The sequence below is a fragment of the Plutella xylostella genome, chromosome 13 (genome assembly GCF_932276165.1).
Source record: "Plutella xylostella chromosome 13, ilPluXylo3.1, whole genome shotgun sequence".
NCBI lineage: Eukaryota > Metazoa > Arthropoda > Insecta > Lepidoptera > Plutellidae > Plutella > Plutella xylostella.
In genome coordinates, this window is record NC_063993.1 from 489,561 (window position 1) to 506,557 (window position 16,997).

At 36.8% G+C, this 16,997-nt stretch overlaps 1 long non-coding RNA gene across 1 annotated transcript; it reads left to right on the forward strand.

Moving 5' to 3' along the window:
* The first annotated feature begins 12,751 nt into the window (after nucleotides 1–12,751).
* LOC119691080 lies at nucleotides 12,752–14,585 on the forward strand. Its single transcript, XR_007266930.1, has 2 exons — nucleotides 12,752–13,354; nucleotides 13,626–14,585. It is a non-coding gene; the product is annotated as an uncharacterized LOC119691080 (long non-coding RNA).
* The last annotated feature ends 2,412 nt before the right edge of the window (nucleotides 14,586–16,997 follow it).

Genomic DNA, 16,997 nt, shown 5'->3' on the forward strand with positions numbered 1-16,997 from the left:
TAATTGTAGGATTTGTCGACAGCTAAACAACACATGCCAAAAAAAGAAAGGCATTGCAGCATTTGCAGCCTCAAAACTTAGTCGTAGGTAGTGCCAAACTGTCGAACAGTTCATCAATATATTTCATTGTGATGTGATAAATTGTCCATCGTCTGAAAAAGTAACTTTATTCTGGGTTATTGTAATAGCTCTTTTCTTGATACGGTTAATTTTGTACGGTGTTTAAAACAACGTTCTTGTAATGGTGTTTATGCAAGATACCCACCCTGGGTACTTCCACGGGTATGCGGTACGCCTAAATTATCCCTTCCCGGAAATTCATTTATTGTTTGGAATGTAAATATGGACTTCAAATATTCTAAAACGCAATTAATAATGATAATATAAATATCGTGAAATGATGAAAACATGACTTTTTTGTTTATTATTCAAACATCCTAACAAATAATAAGATACCTATTCAATTAATGATTGTTTTCGCTTTTGTTCATGCCATTGTTCTCATTTATCTTAAGTCTCTTTTCAACTAGTTTACCATAACCACTCATACAGCATACATTATTATTCTACCTCATTTGACTGGAACTTATCTACCAAACTATGAAATACTTACCCTTACTGGTGGTCCTTCTAAGCCCGTATCTTGGGACCAGTCTCATTCGAGACCTCTACTACCCCGGTCACAGCGTGGCCCACCCTGAGATCTGTCCGTCAAGAGGCACCAATCTACGCGTTATAATCCTCATAGCATCCAGAACTGAACGACTTTCAGCTCGCAAAGCCATCCGTTTGACCTGGGGCCACTACGGGGCCAGAAAAGACATAGGAATCGCCTTTCTCATCGGAAAACCTTCAAGAAAACACGCCAAAACCATCCGAGATGAAAACTATTTTCATGGCGATATAATTGTGTCGAACAATCTGGAAGATTCTAAGAATCAAACGCTACAGACGTTTTCGATGCTGGAGTGGGTTTCCACGTACTGTTTCAACGCGACCAAGTTTTTGAAGACACGTGATGATGTGTTTCTTAATATTCCGCGACTCGTGAGGTTTGTGCAAGAGAACCGGACACCCTATACTATTTGGGGAAATTTAGTATCTTATTCTGGTGTAAAATACGCCCGAGGCACAGCGTACTTGATGTCCACAGATGTTATAGATCCATTAATTCTCGAGGCGTTAAAGTCTGAAGAAAATCAGTTTGAAGACTTTTTCTTTACCGGTCTTATGGCTCAGGAACTTTCCATTAATCTGGTGAACGCTGAAGAGTTTTCCAGTAAGCCAGTGTCAGTTTTGAACGTGAAAAGTCGGATTATTATAGATAATATGAAGTACAGTGACCAATTCTTCTGGTGGATCAAACAGTTTCAACACTTGGTTGAATAAATCATATTTTTTTTATTAAAGTTTTTACAGTCTACTGAGCCATTAGACGTATACACCTTTTGGATAAGGAAATGCATCCTAGTAAGCGGCGAATTATATGTATTTCCCCAATGCTCACGTATTACGATTTATATAGATGAGTACGTTTCCTCTTAATGAAACCCCCAAGTGGGTCCTACCCTAATATGTTTCAACTAAAGCCAGCTGCAATCGGCTTAGGCTAAGTAAGATTAAATACGCCAGGTGAAAGTAGGCAATTATAGGCATTATTGGCAATCTATTTATACTGGAAAGAGGTTTAAAATCCCCCAAACGGGAGAAAGCATTAAGGGGAGAAAATGCAATAAAATATTCGTGAATCCTGTTAAGAGCATATAATTAATAATTACGTGAAATTGTATTGATTCACGAAAAATGTTAATGTTGTTCATTCAACAAAAAGATACTCAAATTAATTTACTGGCGTTCGTTTTATTTTTCTACCAACTCACATTTTATGGAATCTAACTTGCAGGTTCTTTATTTGATGTATAAGTTTGTTTTGAAAGTAATCCCATAGATCAGCAAACCATATTCGATCCTTAAGGATACTTAAGTAAACTTTTAAAACAAGATAATCAATAACAATTATTGTAAAAGTATGTCATAAGTATATATGTTTAAAGCTACATCTGTATGAAACGCTAAAAAAGATTTATTTTAAATATTTCATGCTAGTGTGCATTTAGTACTGCTTTTATCTGAACACTTCTAAAAACCGCTTAGAAACTGAACGTTTTCAAGTCGTCGGTCATAATTTTCGCTAAGTTGGTAGTTTTAGTGCACGTAATGCACAGCGAAAATCAGTGGGGAACGAGCTCGTTTCTATGCAGTTCCAACTCTGAAATACCGAAAAAAAAAACTGTTTTGTCAGAGGTCAAGTTAAATATCGAATATTCAATCATAATAGGTCTGCGTTTTTTTAAAAATATATTTTACAGTTGCTTTTATTAATAAATAAACTTAACCTAATATACTTATCAGTTTTTTGGTGTTTGCGTTTCTGTAGCAAAGTCACCGTTATTGCACTCTATCCCTGGTGGGTAACCGTCACCACTGCAGCCCCCTTCGCTGTGCCTAATGGTGGTGCGCGCCCTCCATTAGCCCGCACTAATACTTGCCCCAACTTTATCTTCACTTCGTGCTGCTAACTTATTGTTTCTCTTTTGTTCAACTGCTTGTTGAATTTACGATGTGGTGCGCTGTTGAAAAATATAGATGATGTTATCACTGGTTTTAGTTTTGTATCCCTGCGTTTGTGATTTTTTCTAATTTTAAAGGTTAACTTAGCCAAGTTTCAGCGCAATTGATTCAAGCGTTATAACTTCTATACGATTTCAATACTACACGTTTGGGTTTTTGGAAAACGTTAGCAAATAGTTTCCCAGAGAATATTTATTTATTGTTATCCTATAAGTAATGTTGGCTATAGCTCAGCGTAGAGTAGCTATGTTGGCTACGGCGCCGGCGTAGCAAAAGGTGCTACGCCGCGATTGCTACGCTGCGACGTAGCATTGCCTACGCCGCCGTAGCAAAGTTAACGCGTAGCAAAGCTTATCATACAGGCTACCAATGTTGACTATAGCATAACAATAGTGGGTACGGCACGGAGATTGCGAGATAAATAGAAAATCTATTAATATATCCACAAATTGTCCATTGATATGTACGGTGGCCTGCGCCTAAAAGTATACAGGCGGAGTTTTTAAAATAGCGATCTCAAGCTCACATGCTGCTCAAGCACATCCACATAAACACCACTGCTACACACATCACACACAACACGTCCCCGGATATATAACAGATGTAGCTGGTCTCTTCATCTTCAGGGATCGCTATTTTAAAAACTCCGCCTGTATACTTTTAGGCGCAGGCCACCGTACTAGTACTTATAAAGTAGGCTAAAATAATCAATCTATCCATGTTTTGTTTCTACCTAAACGCAATAGAGACACAACATGATAAGCATATAGGAGTTTTTTTACGATATAATGTCGAATCCTTTACCAAATCCGTTCTCTTTCAGAATATCTCCTCTCCTCTTTATTTCAGCAGTTGTAAAGTATGAGCGTTCAAGAACAAACAACACTCATTGAGGCGATATGCAAAACCAGAATACCCTAATTCCTACATTTCCTACGAAACATGCAGCACATAACACGCCGCATTATGTCCTGAAAATGTCATTTATATTTACATATGAACGTGTTTAGGATTCAACCTGTCTTATAAGAAAAATTATTGTGATAGCAAAAGTTGCGTACGTACTTTATTTTATTATGAAACGTAACCACGTAGCAACAAGATGTTACCACATTACAGAACAGGAAGAAAGGGTTTTATAGCTACAGTGTTCCAAACGTTGGTCACTGAGGTCGTCATTCCATACTTTAATATTTCTTCAAATTTTTTTCAAACCAATTATATTACTATACTTTATATGTGATGAAAATGATGACCAAAGGTTTAAGTATTAATTTTAGTACACAATTTATCAATAGCATCACTTCCACTGTCGCATATGAAAGCCTACAAAACAGACACACAACGATACACAAGCCAAACATATAACCCCACTTTACTTTATGATCTGATAACGTTGATAACCACCCGCAGGCAGTAGCTAGTGGCTACAGGCGCCCTCTCCCGGACACATAACGAAACACGGAATCTCATGTTCGCCGAGGTACTCCACGATTCACAACCGTTTTCCATTAACGAAACAACCTGTACCTGTATACCGTGTGTTTATACTTACATATAGAGGTAGAAGGTAGAATATAGTCGACGTCTTCAGTGGTCGTCACTGATTAATATGATTGATTGTTTGATTTTTTTGCGAGAACTTATCTTAAATTTATAATCGAACTGTATGATGGTTAAGTAAAAAAAAGTTCTATATAAACTTAAGAAATCGTCAAAACATCAATTTCTTTTGTTTAATTGTGTAATTTTCGATGTTTGCATTTGGATAATGATTATAAATTAGATGGAAGTGCAAGTAAGAAATAATGCTATTGCTATTTAAGGGCTACTTACGTACCTAATGTTCATTTGAATAATAAGTACATCTGGTTACCAGCTCAGTTGGAGAGTCCTAAAATCCCTGAATTGTGAACATTTTCACTAAAACGAATGGGTAATGAAACTATCCGGGATCAAAACGTCTTAGCCAAGAAACGGTACTAAATGTAAGTGGAACAGCGCACAAAGGGTAGTCCAGTCATGGCTTAGGATATATATGTGTGTAATGGCCCCGATAATAGCGGGTTGGATTTTATCACTGATCTTCCTGGCCCTGTAGCACGGGGCGCTTAAAAAGTTATCCGTCGCGCTCGCTCTTGAGGCTGCGCGATGTGAGTAAGCGCGGTGCAAAACTCTTGGCACGTCTTAAATGCGCCCCGTACTAGCCCTCCTTAAGTTAGCTCAGGTTTTTCCCAAAGGTATTGGAGCTTTTTCAATACAGTTCCATTATCTGAAATAGCGAAAATGAACATGTTTTATACTAATGATTGAATATTAAAGTCAAATTCAATGTTTTTCAGAATACCTAATGGTATCATTACACAAAACGCAGCAGTGAACGAATATCAATCATGGCTACATTAACTATAACTAGACAGTAAATTGAATGGTCCTCTCACAGGTTGTACCGAAGAATTCAGCTTCAGGCATTTATGTCCGTGCGCCGTCACACGGAATTCAACGGACATTATCGAATGAAATCCCAAACAAGGATATTACGCTATTGACAAATTTATGGGATATTGGAAAATCGAAATTTAAATTTGGAATAGAGCACGTTCAAATTGAAAATTAAGGGCGTAATTTAATGGCCACGACGTGTAGCGCCGCTACAAACGAGCTTCAGGCCCCATTAATTTTGTCATTAATTGTAATTCGTTTATCAGTTTATATTCTTCGGTTATTAAGCTATTTATCTTTTAAGTTTACAATAGTGAGTAGGTAATTTAGGATTTTGATATAGTAAAACTTACTTATTAGGTATACCGTCTGTGTAAACGCAATCCTTTTAATGAATTTATGAGTATGTTGTGGTACATAGCCAAGACAGAATATTAGCAGTTTTAATTGGTAACTACATTGTTAAAAAGAAAAGTTATTCGAAACATTTTAAACCCAAAAATAATTATATTAAGCTTATTGCTTTGCTATTGATTTGATACCATTACAATACCTAAACCTAGCCGAATATTGGTTGGTACATACCTTATCATAATACCTACTTACTATAATCATGTGCCATTTGAATAGTAATATTCGCGTACCTCCACTCACTCTCTATAGCTCCTTCACGCATCTACTTCAACAAACAAACGACCAGCACATACATACATTATGTATGTAGAGTTCTACATATATCTCAGCCTGTTAGCTCTCATATCAATTAGCGTAATTAATACGTACGTACAGTGGGACGGTGTGGATAGGTGTGTAGACACACGTGCGCCTGCTGTGTAGGAAGATGGGAGAGCGAGCAGTTTCTTAGTTTTAGAATGATGATGTAAAACTATCTTAAGTTTTGTATCAATACCAAACGAATTTACCGACCCCCAACATTTTCATTTTGATGAAAAATATCTTATGTAAGAATATTTTTTGTGTTACTTTTGTGGACGAAATCTTGGGGATGCAAGTGACGATCAACTGTAAATACAAACGATAGTCCCACACTAGTGTTTTTCAACGATAATCTCTAAAGCTGCGTACAGACCGGCCAAACGAACGCCAACGAACGGGTTTTGTTGACCTTCGTTGCTGCAATCTGCCCTGTATTATGTATGATAAATATCCATCGTTGGGCCGGTCTGTACGCAGAATAAGAAGAAGAACGCATTTACAAAGTTAGATGTAATTGGTGCAGTTTTATGAAAAGCACAAGTTATAAACTTGCATGAGAGAAGTTGGTACGCGGGACCGGGAGTGGTATTAGATGATGACAAATAGCGATCGGTTTGCTTTGAGTTGTATTTATTGTACGGTTGGTTATTTCCAGTATTCATCACCTATACCTCTATTACGTACATAGTCATTACATGATAATTAGGTACATCGTGTTATAGGTAATATTAAGAATTTAATGAATATTATATAAACGTAAGCCTCTTTGTATCCTAAAAGAACCTCTGATATTTATTTATGGAAAACCAACACATATTTTTTGGACGGATTGTCATCAATAAAAAAACACTGTCACTTATAGTTACGCAATAGGTACTCTATGAATTAATACCATTTCAAAACTATCAAGTACCTACAAACGTACCTCATAAAAAAATCCGTACTACATTGTCCGTAATACAGTAAGTACATACATAATAATTATTGAAAGTAATGAACACTGACTAAAACGTACGAAGTCCGGCTCCAGTATTGAGGCTCGCATAAATCAGGAGAGCACATCCGACCCACCAAACATTAATTGCGGTGGCTGGATGAAAAACAGACGCCCGTTTTACGCTCCTTTTTCATGTCATTCCCAATTTTTGGGCAGGTTTTTTACTGCGTTTAAGTTTTTAATACAATAATGAGTTTCAAAAATATATCTGACGGAATTTTTATTACAACTTGGTTATAATTTAGTAAAGTAAAGCAGTAAATAAAGGCAAATCCTAGATCCAAAAATTCTTTATCTATATATTGCTAAATCTTTTGCAAACGTACCCCAGACAGGAACCTCGTTACTTTCAGTTTTTCACAGATGTTTACGACTTAAATCGTAAAAATGCGTTTATGTTACAACAAGGCATTAAACTGTCATGTGAAGCTTGCAGCGCCGTAACTTTTTCATCAGGCATTAAAAAATATAAGCGTCGATAAAACTTTAACCGATACATACAAGCAAGTTCAACAACGGCACACCTCGCTCGCGCCCGATTCAGATAGCAAGAAACTTTGGTGCAAACTATCGATTTTCCTCTTAAAATTTCCGCACTCCTTTCACACCTTATATCAACAGAAACTAGTGAATTCTATCAGGCGAGTTGTCGATCGATCGCTGCTGGCAGCTGCCGGTGCGTCGCCTCGTTATGTCGCCGGCGACGTGATCGCAATCCAGATTGCCTATTTATACACACACAAGCCCGACACCACTCTCCACTTCCATCTACCACCGCCGCCAGCCTCCGCGGACCCCGCGTCTCCTCCTGTCACATGCACGCTGAAGACCAAAGAAAACTGGCCCAGACGCAGCAACAACTCCATCGAATAACTCCTAAAATGAAGCAGACTTTTTTTCGAATTTTATCAGCTAACACGAAAAAAGCAGCCTAGTTATTCGCGAACTTTACAACGCCGATAAAAAGAAACTTTCTGAATGGCCAGATCGGGATTATCTACTCTTTGGCTTTTATTTCTGCAGCGGAAATTCAATTCACTGGAATTCAAATGCATACAAAGTTGGATGCAAACAGAGCGATGCTGAAGCTTGCTTTAGTTATTTTACAGTTGTTCAAATGTTCAGGCAGGAAACACGGTATTCCTATGAAGTATTGCATCCGGGCCCCTGAACGCCAATCAAGCAATTAGTATTTGCAATAGCGACCACAGGGCGTGCCCATTAAAAAAGTCGCAGACACATCCGGTAAATAGGATCCGGGCCGGGCGAATAAAGCGCAGCGTGCGGGGTGATTTGGGTACAAAATCCCGGGCCGAAATGCACGTAGGATTAATATAATCGGCGGTGGTCAGTCGGGTTCAGACAGAAAGGCGGGCAATTGGACCTGGGCTGCATACTAATTCTGAATACCAACATTGTCTGATGCTAAATTACGAAAAAAAGGATTTGAAAGAGACGATTCGGTAGCACGCGTGGCAACCCCCGGCCCTAATATCTAATTATAATATATGTTTCAGTAAATCTGTGGAATTGAAGCGGGGAATGCCTGTGTACTGTTTCCATAAAGCTTATCTCTTGTAAGTAGCTATTAGCATGCAAATAGAAAGAAAGAAAGAAAGAAAGATACATTTATTTGACACACTGAGACAGAATAATAAGACAAAAAAAAAAAAAAAAAAAAGAAACAACAACAAAATAAAGAGAATACTTAATATAGAACAAACAAAACAAATAAAGGTTACTGTCCAGAGTGTCAAAACGGCACCAGCTCAGCATATGCTATGGACAGTGAGGCCACAGCGCTGGTTTTCAGCTGGCCCTTGTGTTGACCTCAGTCACGAACGCGAAGTTGGTATATATGTCGCAGGCATCCGGTTCAAATAATAGTTCATACAACGTACGCTGGCAGCTCTCATGGTGCGAATAGTTGTAGAGTTTTCCACGAGCTTATTTCACTCTGAGATTGTGCGGGTTAAAGTGAAGTAAATACTTGAACTTACAATAAAACCTCATTCGATAATACAGTATGAGCATAACGTTGTTAGCTTAAGTAAGTAATACGGCCGTCGGTTAAGTGATATGGATAATCAAGGAGCTAATGCCGAGCAACCTTCGCTTGCGGTAATCGGGCTCAATTTCCGTACAGCATTGTTGGAATATTTTCCGAGACAGTGATCGTAGTTTGCATGTCTTTGGGAGATTATCGTGGCATGCCCTGGGGGGCGTGACCCAGTTCCTACTAAGTGCTACGCATTCGCGTTATTGCACCATAATAGTATTGAAATTGATACTCGGTGTGGCCTATCGGGTATCGTGAGCTTTTAGCGGAGATTGCTGAAATCCGTGGCTTTTGTGTTCATTATCATCATCCCGTACATTGCGGGGTATGTATGACAGATTGAAAAGTTATGCAAATGTTAAACAACAAGCCCCGCAATGTACTAAAAAGCTACCACTCGCACTGCACACGAGTATCAGTCTGTATGTGTGCTGTACTGATACTGATGTCTGTAAGTAATTGTTTATAATTACCGGTTAATTTGCGTATTTATCACTTGGGGCTCTTCATTCAGGTGCGGTATCACTGGTGGCCGCTGATTGAAGCGGCGGTACGCGCTGATATTTTTGTAGAACTTCCTAGAAATATTGTATGGACGCAAAATTTATATTTTAAATGAGGATACATTTTGATTTGTAAGGAAATTAAACCACTACCATATTTTCATACGTAAGTACAGACTACGTACCTACATACCTTTGTATACTAGTGATTACTTACCTATATATGCATATTTGTTCAATAATGAACATATACTAAGGTAATTCGTTTATGCCTCAGCTCAAGCTAGGTATACTACCGATACATGTTTAAACTATTTAACTGGTAACTTCCTACAAAGAGAATGCCAACTACACAACTACTAGGACCCCATTGCAAACGTCTTTGCCGCCGCTATCTAAAACCTATTAAAGTTTGATAAAAGTGTAGTTTACAACAAAGAACTTTGCACTAAACGGAACGCCATTACTACAAATCCCATGACAGTTACTAGTCACATACTCGTGTCACAGACTACTCTTGCAAGCGCTTTATCCATCTACAAAGTTATCTGTGAACTGAGTTTAGTATTCATAGCTCTAATGGGTGAGGTAATAGAGTTCAGAATGCGAGTGATTAGCTGCAAGGGATGATTTGCAGCGGTGTGATACGGTCGCGTGGCGGCGCAAGAGTGTTTAATCTTCCTCCAGACCTTTGAAGTGAGGGGCCCGATGTTTGCACAAACACACCACTTTAATTACACTCTCATTACTTTTGGATTATTTGCCGAATTGTGCGAGGTCGCTGCCCGATCAAGATTGTGTCTGTGTTTTTTTCTGAAGTTACTTTTTGGGGTTCGATTTTAAAGGGTCCGATAATCTTATGTTCTTAGTGGCTCGAGCTGTGTAGTGTATCGTGAATTTAATATCCCTTTGCATTATGTGTAAAACCGAGAATCAGAAATAAACAAAATTCCACGGCTACTCAGTGTAAAGGACAACTTGAACTATAATTTCTAGCTTTTATAATAGCAAAAATCAAAACGTAGCACAATTTGCCGCCATTTCCTCTCTCCCCCAGCAAGCGCGACTCATGTCAAATAAATAATGCATCGCACTGAAAACATTAACGTGGAAAAACATCCTTTTCCACATTAACGTTTTGCGGAATAGCATTATTTTCCGCTCGTTTGAGAAACGGTTTTATTATAATTCTTCTGTGTTCATGTTTTTGTTTAAAAGATGATTGACGTTTTTGGTTATTTACGTTACATTTTAAATCATTGGGGTACTTAGGTATTGTCCGCAAACATATATAATATTTTGTAACGAAAACATATTTTACTATGAATTAGAGATATACTAACCTACCTACATAATTATTTTTATGTAAATATTAATATTGTTGTAAGATTTTTCAGTTTAACAATACACATAACGAACAACAAGGCGTTAGTCGTCCTATTGGCGGTATTTAACTTTTTGTAGGTGTTATTAAATTGGCAAGTCAGGCGCGGCGAAGTTGTCGGGCCGAAGTTCCAGCTCTTCAATTTGGCGGGTCAAAGTTGGTAAAGTCCGCTTATCGTTTTCACTCGGGACAGTACACGTGGTCGCAAAACTACCAAATTAAATTGGTTTCACAGAATAAAGCAAAACGTCAGGATGGTGTTGCCGATAGTTGACTGCTGATAACCTACTGTTAAACCGTTTGATCGCACCGACAGTTTAGATATTTTAAATATTGAAAAAATACTCACGTTTAGGCCCTTTCCACATAGTCCATAGATTGCTTTATTATGCATATTTTTTAAAAGAGGCTTATTATAAGGTTACGTGGGTATTGTGTAAAGATATATTGAAAAAAGTCATCCACAAAAAAATTACATGTATCCCGCAACCGGTGATCTAAATCAAAAAGTTGTTAGTCGCATCGTCCTGGATGGTTAAAATATCTTTCTATGTACTAGAGTTTGCAAGACTCCCCGCCATTACGCCAACAAGTCTGTTATGCAAAAACCCGCACTAAAACGCGTCTGACGCACATAATTTTATAATTTGTTCCTCGGAGACTAAACATTCTAAACAATGCTAATTCCCCAACATCTGCGTCCGCTCAGCATGCGCGAGGCGTCGTCGCAATTACTGGGATTATTGCCTCCAGTGGGCCCAGCTATGGGGTCACTCTCTGAGACGAAAAACTAAGTTTCAGCACACTGCTGCGTGAGCCAAGACTCTGTCTCGTTGTATTAAACGTGCCGATTGCACGACAGCTCTGGTTAGTTACTTTTTCGTCAGTATAGAATAACCCTTCGAGTCCCGAGTCGCGACGGGGGCCCATTAAAGCTACGTTAGAAGTAGCCGAGGGAAGTACGAAAGAGCTTGAGAATCACGGCCTCTCGTACCGCCGATATCCGGAACCGGAAACGGAGCTACCTACAGGTTATTTATTGTTTGACGTTTTATTAGCGTGAAATAAATTTGACGTTTTGTTTAGTTTCTGCAAGTCATGATCACCACGCTTGAAAATCGGGCCAGAGATATCACAAAACACAAGCATTACACCCAACACCAGATAATTCGTTCGTCATACGGTCGACCTTAAAACCTATATCACGTGAAATTTTTTGATATTAATGTGTAAGCGGAAATATGATAAAGCAATATCGCTTTTTTATCATCTGCATTTGAACCTGAAAATTTATACATTTGCCGGAAGTTCAGTTCCGACCCTCCCGCCTGCGTCCCAACTCTACCAAGAACTGTTTTCCTCTTGTAGTTTTTGTTGGCTCGGCGAGGTGTGACGCAGTCGCGTAAACGACTGCCTCAGACTGGAAGATGGGATCCAGATCGAATAAGGTTTTATGGGAATGGGCCGTTGTTTTTGCATACTCGCTTTAGGAGTAGGTGTATTATTCTGATCTTGTTTTAAATAGGTGTGGATTTGGATGAGACGGGGGAACTATATAGCTGTCTAGTTAAGGTACGTTTTTGTGACTCAAACTTCTTACATACATCAATGATACATACATAGATGTTAGATACCTAATTCAAAATTGTGCTACCAAAAAAAACTTTAAACACTGTTTAACTAGTGTTTAAAAAACGAACACTGAAAAAAATATTTTTTAGCAAAGTACCAATTTAGCTTGGTAAAAAATTATTCAGCTGCATTCAATCAAGACATATTTAAATTATGCAATTAAGCTTAGCTAATATTGTACAAGCAAGTATTGCTAAATATTCTTGGCTATTATTAACAAAGTACTCGTCTATTTCTAAATTACCAACTCGACTAAAAATTACCAAAACCATATTCGGTTGAAACTAAACAAGTTACATATTTATTACATAGTAAGTAAGTTATTTAATTTTAGTCATAATCATAGTTGGCTATAGTTTACACAGAGCTTGGTTAAAAAAAGACAAGCTTACATTATTGTTTCATAATAAGTAAGTTATTTAATTTTGGATATAATCATAGTTGGCTAAAATTTTCAGTTACGAGTTTGGTTAAAAATAGACAAGCTTACATTATTATTTAATGATAAGAAGTAATTTATTTAATTTTAGACATCAACGTAGTTAAAATTAAATAACTCACTATGATGCATGTAACCGTGCCACCTATATATTGGTAAATAAGCACAGCTCATTAATTAACAATTGAGTGGGCGAATACTATTTATATCCGAGTAACTTGATAAAAAATAAACAAGGAATCGGCTACATAGCCTGAGATTTCGGCCATTTCTCCCAAATCATAGTCGCGTGACGGACGTGTCTGTTGAAGCTCCTCCCGAGGCGCAGGTCTTCACCTCTATCTCCAAGCTTTCGTTTACCAGACGGACTAATAAGAAAGATGAAGAAGACAAACTGTTAAGGCTTCACAATTACGCTTAGGCCTTGGACAGCTGTAGAACAAAGGTGTGAAGAGACCACAGAGACAAGGATAATTGCTTCAAAAGAGTTATCCACAGCTCAATACTTCAATGAATATGCTGCTCTTAAAAACCGAAAGGATATGTCCTGGTGAGTTCAGTTTGTTTTTATTTTTTGTCTGCTTTAGTTTAAGTACTTTTGAATACGTCTATCTATTCTACCCCTACCCTACCCGACTCGTATAAAAATTCTAATACCTATGTTTTCTCATTCTTACCTATGTTTTTTACGGAATTTTGTTAAGCAGTATCTATAGTTTGAATGATTATCATAGGCAGTATCTATAGTTTAAATGATACCTATGTGATAACCAATATACAAGGGGTATAAACTAAATAATAGCTAATAATCTATATTTCAGGTTCAGAGGAGACATCAAACATAGCATGTTTGCTGTTCATACCACCGTCCACCACCCTTAAGGCTGAAGAACGCAGCAAAAAAGATTTGGCGTCCTTCAAAAGCAGAGACCACGGCCAGTATTATTCTTCATGTCAGAAGTTACTCCGATATCTGTACTATGGTAACAAGTAAGCTAACAAAATTTCTATAATATGGGCTCACTGTCACCTTTTATAATTATTGTCGGTGAATCCATTGATGCATGGATGTTTAAATTGTATTCTTAAGTTACTTCTCATCAAGCAAAATATTGTCTAATATTACTTTAATGTGTAAATTACATTAGGTACGATATATTCCTGATATGACCTACGCATCAAAGATATCGATGATCATAGATATTGACAATTTTTTAACTAAAAATCATTTCCAATTACTGAAATACTTAAAATGGCCTTGGGTTAAGACACATTTTATTTTGTCTAGTAAGTGTTTTGGGTGTGATTTTTTGACGGTTTGTAATGAAGCTCAACCAGAACATTTTATAATAGAAAACGAACAATATGTAAAGAATTTATTGCACTTTAATTTTTTTTGGTGTAAAAACTGTTTAGAGTGTAGCATTTATGATCATTTTCCCGATGATGAATGTGAATTATGTTTGATTTAGATCTATTTAAAAGTTTATATGACGGTATTATTGGGTTGTATAAAAGTTAGGTCATTACATACCTATTATCTTAGCTTATTCTATATTTATTATCTTATGTTCTGGCTAATCAACTAAAAGTATAAATTTATGTAAAGTAACTTGCTAACATTACAATAACTGTCATTTGTTTTTTTATGTAAACAATGTATTAACAAACACAGTTTCTTGATATTGTGTACTAGTTTTAAGATTAATTCTTATAACAGAGTAGTTTGTTACCTGAAATGACTGTATGGTGTACTGAATAAAGCTAATTTCGTATGTACATAATTTTCTTTCATTTTTTTTCTTAGGCGGGTTTACTGGGAAACCATAGCTAAAATACTTTGTTGCAAGTACCATTTTAAACGACCACATATCTAACTACATATTTTCAGTATGAGCTGACCTTGTATAATGGCTTTACGTAAAGTCATAGTTCAGCTTATACTGAAAATATATAGCATAATAGATATGTGTCGTTTAAAATGGTACTTGCAACAAAGTATTTTAGCTATGGTTACCCAGTAAACCCGCCTAAGAATACAAAGTAACTTGGCTAAATATACCAATCTTAATTGACTAGAAAGAACATAGTGTATTAGATTGGAAGTACCCAGTAACTTGGCTACGTATACCAATATGAATTGAGTAGAAATAACCAAGTAGATTAGCTGTCCCTACCCAATAAATTGATTATCATTATCAAGCTTCTTGTCTAGTTTTACGAAGCGACATATTTGAGCCTACTAAATTACTTTGCTAAACACAACAAAGCCCGTTGGTTGTGGCGACAGTTGTGTCCATTTCTTCAACCAAGTTAGTTGTTGCAGTTACAGATTGAATTGATTTGTAATACTAAGAAGCTTGAGTATTTTTAACAAAGTAACTCGATTTACTATAGAAAATAGGTTTGTTAAGTTTACTAAGAGAATAGATTAGAAGAAACCAATCTTGTATACGTATTTTTGAGCAACTTACTGGGTTAACATTACCAACATACGTTAACAAAGTTGACTTGTATAATTTTAGCAACAAACTTTGCAGGCTCCCTCCGAAGCAAGTTACTCGGTTGTAAATAGCAGCGGCTTGTTTATTTATAGCTGTTAATTTTTTTCAGTGAAATTTGACAGATTTTGGAGGCGTTTAACAGCGGTAAACATCTGTTAGATACTGTCTAAGTTTTTGTGGTAAGGTCCTTAAGGTTTAATTTACGCGCATTTCAACGTAAAATTATATTGTTTTTAACGACACTGCATCCAATTGACATGCACAGCGATACATTATTTACTAAAGTTCTGCTTTACTTGGCGTTCTCAGGGATGAAACATGACAGTATAAAGGTGGAGAATTACAGAATTACCCAGTAAATAAATAGGTAATACGTTATCATACCAACACGGCCGTGTCCGTTTCCACATTCCCGCAGCACGGGCCATCGAGTCACGCCCCAGATATATGAGCAGGAGCTGGCAATAAAAATAAAAACTTCTGAACTCCATGCACTATCTTAAAACTGGGACACGAAAAACACAACCGTTCTTAGGGTTCCGTGAGTAACACCAGTTATTTCGCGTATGGTGCTAAACTACTGAACAGTTTTTATAAAGGTGTTGTGAGAAAGGGGTTACCCTTTATGAGTTTTTTTTTGGCAATTTAGGGCATTAAAATTGCTGTCATATACCTAATAAAAATAAAAAGTACAACGCATACCAAAAAATTTTTATTTTTTTATTAAATTACGTTGAAGATATAACAAATCTGTAAAACGTAGAAATATTTATAAACATGTTTGAAGAAAGCATTTAAAATAATGCACTGTAAGTATAATTGTGGTGAAAATGCTTTTCCAATTTTTCTAAGTAACATCTTTACACGTCCGCTTTCGTCGCCGCGCCATTCCCCATTTAACTCTCGCTAAATGGCGGTGTGTCCCAACTGAAGTTCACAACCTGTGAGAATCAAAAGAGTTAATAAAATACACATGCGAGCAATGAAAAAGTTCCAATTTCAAAATGTAGACACCAAATGACCAATTTACGTTTATAGTTGGTAATATTCTTGCGCTGTTAAATGTAATTTATTATTACAGGCGTATGTAATTTATCATTAACCTAGTTTTTTTTCCGTTTAGGAGTAAGTATAATTTGTTGCTATTGTCACTGGAGCTTTATCATTGCTAGCGAGTGTAGATAGTTTGTTCTTGGCCAGTTTTTAAATGAAATGCAAATCCAACGAGCGAAATACCCAGCAATTGTAGTAGACGGAGCCCAGAGCCAAAGATATAATAATTTTAAGCTCATCCAAGCTTATTCCTTGTGTATTTTGTAAACGAAAATGCAATTGTCAAGACGTTTTATTTAATGTCTCGTTTAAAATGTTAAACTTTATACAAATTATTAACGGTGTACTGTATACACATATGATATAAGAATTGAACTACTGCCACTAGTGTTTATATGAACTAGGTACAGTTCAAATTAAGGCGTCCTATAAATTTTAGCTCTGACGGAATCCAAATTTTAAAAACATATTTACTTATGTTTACTGTAAATTAGTACCTGAACAATAATAATAATATAAGTTTGTATGTCGGACAGGATAAGGTGGAATCTTTGTACCAAAAAAAATATTGCTGCTCGTTAGTTTCGTTATAACGCAAGAATGGCTGAACCGATTCGACTAATTTTCATATTAAAT